This window comes from Crocuta crocuta, unplaced genomic scaffold (genome assembly GCF_008692635.1).
Source record: "Crocuta crocuta isolate KB4526 unplaced genomic scaffold, BGI_CrCroc_1.0 scaffold179, whole genome shotgun sequence".
Classification (NCBI taxonomy): domain Eukaryota; kingdom Metazoa; phylum Chordata; class Mammalia; order Carnivora; family Hyaenidae; genus Crocuta; species Crocuta crocuta.
Window position 1 is genome coordinate 3296755 of NW_027551568.1, and position 4893 is coordinate 3301647.

Sequence of the window (4893 nt, forward strand, 5' to 3'; positions counted from 1 at the left end):
CAAGGGCCCCGCGTTGTTTGAAAGGCTGCGGAGCGCGGGCCCCAGCAGGGACGGCTCTGTCCGCTGTTCGTACCTGTGCTAAGTCAGTGGTGTCCGTCTTCCCCCCCCAAACCCTGATGTTGACACGATTGTCGTGATCCACGGCATGTGACCACGTTCACACCGATCTAGAGTAATAAGCTGATCTGTCAGGAGCAGGTATAGGTTTAAAAGACTTAACAGGATGTCAGCACGGAGTAGGTAGTTGGATGACCTTTGCTGAGCACTTGCTACGAGCCCTGGTCCTTAGTACTTAATCCCCACGATTGTCCTACAAAGTAATTAACATCCACGTGGTGAATGTCACCGCCTGAGCCCTGTCACGAATGTTTCGTGGCTTTTTAATGTCCGTTCTTTTGGAAGCGCGGGGTCTGGAGGCTCCTGAAGGCCCAGGGCCGGCCTGCCCCATCCGTGCCCCAGAGCCGGGCACAGAGTAGGTCCCGGGAGCGTCTCAGGTGTAGCAAATGTGCGGCCGACGTCAGACCCGCCAGACGGCCCATCTGGGAGGGAGCGGCGGGGACTCGGACGCAGCTGGGGAGCACCCAGCGACCCCCGTGGGCTCAGCAACGCTGCCAGGAGAAGGGCAGGGGGGTGTGGAGGATGGGCACCCAAGATGGGCGGGTGTGCCCTGGGCGAGAAGGGAGCCCTCCTGGTGGCACTGACGGGGCACAGACCTCCATGCGCTAACTGGTCTTGACTGACAGCCTTTACGATGGAGACGCTGCTGTGTACCGGCTGGCTCCCTGCGCTCCTCTCCCAGGGCCCAGGGCCCGGCATCGCACGGCGGGGGGATGGTGGTGACGAGGAGGGCTATGGGGACGCCGGAGTGGCTGCAGCCTTGTGCGGAGGCACATCCGTGTCGACCCCGTCTGTCACAAGTGGTGGGAGCCTACCCAAAGTGACTTAGGCAAAAAGGGGTTAGCAGCTTATAGGGCTGATGGGTCCCTTCAAGGGTGGCTCGGTCACGTCTCAGGACCAGTGTCTTTCCTGCAGTCGCTTCCCCTGTGTGAATTGTCCTGGTCGATAGACAGACTTTGACCTCACCTCCCCCAGGCTCAGAGTCTGCAGAGAAGGGATCGGGGCACCCGGTCTCTCTCTCGCCTTCCTTCTCTCGCTCCCTCTCTCTCCGAAGTCCTAGCCAGGCCTCATCTCCACCTCTGGGTGGGTGATCAGACCACCCTGAATCAGCCAGCTTGTCCCGGGGACTGTGGTGTCCCCTCTGGCCAGGCTTGGCTGAGGGTCCTGGAGCGGGGGGATGGCTCCGAGCTCTGGGACCTGGGTCCTACGGTTAGGGCCCCACCGAGGCAGCAAGCGCCCACCTGCGGTGAGGTGGGGGCGCTGGGGCCGGGGAGGAGGGGCGGGCAGGTGGCCCAGCGAGCCCACGGACGCCGCAGTGGGGCAGCTCGGTGAATCCACCAGCTCCTGCCGTCATCCAGGGCATCGTGCCTGTCAAAGGACCTCAGCGGAAGGACACATGAGCTCTCGAGGAGACTGTCCCTTTAGCAGGAGGGATGTTACCACAGCAAAAGGAAGACCTGTGAAAATTCTAACCCGTTGGGATACGCTCAGGCGGCCCGTGGGGTCAGGGGGACAGGCAGTCGGCCGGGAGCCGCGGGGTCCCCAGTCCCCCGTGCGGCTCCAGCTCGCAGACGCTGTCAGAGAGCAGTGCGCGCACGATGGCCGGGGACGCAGGAGGGCCCCTCACGCTGCGGGGGTGCCTGCCGTGGGGAAGGCGGGGCCCTGGGCAGCCTCGACTCCCCACTTTCTCTGCAGTGGACACGCCCTTTGGGTCCTGCTGAGTGGAGTCCTTGATAATTGTGCGGTCACGTCCCCAGCCTGCAGGGTTCCCGTTTGCTGTGCCTCTTCGTTCCTTAAAAGGCCAAGCCCCGTGGGCTGGTGGCTCTCCCCACAGAGCTGACTGGGCTCAGGGCAGGAGGCCCGGGGCTCCCGGCTCAGCCGCGGCCCTGGGACCAGGAACCTGGGGGTCAGGGGCCCGTTAGGACCCGCTCTTTCCCACTTTAAATGTCACCCGCCTCCCTTTGCTTTTTATTAAATATGGGACGAAAGGTGCAAAATCGCGGCTAATACCTATAAAGATTTCCTCGTAACAGACTCTGGGGACTGGGTAACGGGTTTAATCATCCAGTCTCCGAGAACACACCCAGGGGTGCGTCTCTGCAATCATTCTCGTCCTTGTCTGAGCCGAGCCAGGAGGCAAACTGGAAATGTTACCACACGTGGGACGCATCCCACATTCTTTGGGGCCCGGAGCTGGGAGGTGAGTCAGGAGTGCAGTTAGGAGGGGCCACATCCCCCAGGACACGGGGCGCTGATGTTTCTATGTCAAGGGAGAGAGCTGTATTTATTTTTATGTTTTTCATGTTTATTTTATTTGAGGGGGGGAGAGAGAGAGACAGCGTGAGGAGGGGAGGGGCAGAGAAAGGAGACACAGAACCCAAAGCAGGCTCCAGGCTCTGAGGTGTCAGCACGGAACCCAACGTGGGGCTCGAACTCATGGGCAGTGAGATCCTGACCTGAGCTGAAGTCGGACGCTCCACCGCCTGAGCCACCCAGGCGCCCTGAGCTTAATTTTTGATGTAAAAACAACTTCTAACCCCTGTAGAACTCCAGAAACACACAAAGAAGAACTCAGGCATCACACGGAAATCCCCCAACGAGTCATAACTCCTATTAACTCCATGGTGGACACGTTTCCGGAAATCTGTTTTTGCATAAATACCCAGGACGGCCGAATCCTATTTCTGATAAGTAGGTTCACACTGTGGATGCAGGGTGATATCGGCTTTTTTTCTTTTAGATTTGATGTGAACGTTTTCCGTGCCAGATAACGTGGGTCTGCTCGTCCTTTTAAAGGCCCGTATGGTGGCCCCACGTCCCCACATGGGGGGGTCCGGAAGGCTAGGCTGTGGAGCGGCAGACGTGGCTTCTGCTCACACCCCACGAGCTGGGGTCACGTGGCCACGCTCCATGGGAGGCAGGCTGGGCGGGCCGTGTGCCCGGCAAGAGGAGAGGGTGGGTTTGGGTGGACGGCTGATGAGCCCAGCACATCTCTGTAGAGTCGGTCTCCGGAAGGCAGACTCTCTGTCAAACTCTCGACCCTTCCTGCCAGAGCGCTCGCTGACTCTTTCACTCCTCCAGCGAGTGTGTGCCAAGCACTGAGCCGGGAGGCAGGATGAGCAAATCCCGGCACGAGCTCTGCCCTCTCACCCTCAGCCCGACAGGGAGACAGAATCAACCAACTGAGAACCCAAATGAGTGTTTATAATTATACACCAACATAAGGGCTTTAAGGAATATGGGCCTGTGAGCCTTTTAAAATGGGTAAAAGTTAACCGGATGTAGTAAGTGTTGTGTGCGTATAGGTGTGTGTGCATGTTTGTGCGTGTCTGTAAGGTGGGGGAGGCACACAGGAAGAGAATTCCAGGAAGAGCAGACTGTGTGTGCAAAGGCCCTGGGGCAGGAGGAAGGAGGGGTTACTTCGGAAAGAACTGTAAGGAGGCTAAGTTGGCTGTGCCTGAACAGGGTGCAGGTACGTGTGGGGCGGGCCTTACAGGGCCCTGGGCCGTGGTAAACAGTTCGGACTTCAGTCTTAAGGGCGGTGGCTTTTAGGTTGGAGGACTATGTGATTAGGTTTGTCATTTAAAACCTCAGCGAGGCAGCTCTACGAGGCCTGGATTGGCTGTGTGGATGCCAATGTTTAAGAGACGATCGGGTCACCCAGGCAAGACATGCGGGCATATTGGTGAGGCTCGTGGCAGTGCCAAGGTGAGAAGTGGGTGCTGTGGGGGTTTGGGCACTATTTGGGAGGTCAGGGAGCAGGACTGGGTGATGGAAGGTGCGTTGTGGGGGGAGGGGCGTGTCTTGCGTGACTCCAGGGTGTTGGGAGGGGGTGGCGGTCACTCAGTGGAGCTGGGCGAGACTGGACCCCCGTTTGACAGACACTGCGAGGCTTGGCTGGGGAAACTCAGGGTGCTTGAGCCCAGGGAAATGACAGGGGCCACGTAGCTGCCCATAGCATGCAGTAGGTGCTCCAAAAATGTTGGTGACGTGTGGAGGGGGGGCTCTGCAACTGCGGTCAGGGAAGTGTGGTCAGATGAGCCGTGTGATGCCAGAGGGCAGGGCAGGGGTCAGCGGGAAGACTTCCAGGGACACTCCTGGCCGAGTGTCCTCTCTGACCTCCAGGGCTCACTGGGCTCCAGGGTGTGGGTCCTGGCCACTGCCCCCAGTACCCGAGGGCCCCATGCCTCGAGGGACCTCAGGCCCTTCCTTCCTTTGGCAGTTACCCTCCGAGGGTCTGCTTCCAGAAGCTTCCGGTCTGAGCGGAAGGAGCTTTGCCTGTCCCCGGGGAAGACTCAAGTACCCTGAGGCCACTCCCTGTGCATCTCTGCCCGGCACTTACCAAAGACATCACCATCCCATTTGTGCGACCGTCCCCACACCCCGGTGGAGGGAGAGCTCGCCCAGGGCCAGGATGACCTGGGTGTGAGTTCAGTCTCCGTAATGTCTAGTTATGTGACGGCAGGCAAGTTCCTTAACCACTCTGAGCCGGACTCCCCGCCTGTCAAATGGCATTGCTGTGCCGACCGCACCGGGCGGCTTGAACGTTTGTTCAGAGGTATCATGAGCCCCTCCTGGGATCGGGCCCTGGACAGGTGCCGTGGGTACCCCTCAGTTTATCCATCCATATCACCCTCACTTTACCAACCCGAGATAGAGCCGCACGGGTGGGTACGGGTTAGAATCCACCTTTCGTGGAGACAGGGGCTACGGCGTGGCCAGACACACCGATTGCTAAGAACTTAAGAAAAGGCAAGGTGGCTGTGTGTTAAGGGG

At 59.3% G+C, this 4893-nt stretch overlaps 1 protein-coding gene across 3 annotated transcripts in view; it reads left to right on the forward strand.

Moving 5' to 3' along the window:
• Window positions 1-4893, forward strand: part of LOC144220329 (actin-binding LIM protein 2-like) — an 87758-nt gene that overhangs the window by 74720 nt on the left and 8145 nt on the right. Inside the window, exons 1-2 of one of the 3 annotated variants that reach the window (XR_013331695.1) lie at window positions 3508-3589; window positions 3712-3825. The exons of 1 other annotated variant lie outside the window; for it this stretch is intronic. The gene's annotated coding sequence lies outside the window, so the exon portion shown is untranslated. One more of the 3 variants, XR_013331694.1, reaches the window with a different exon arrangement.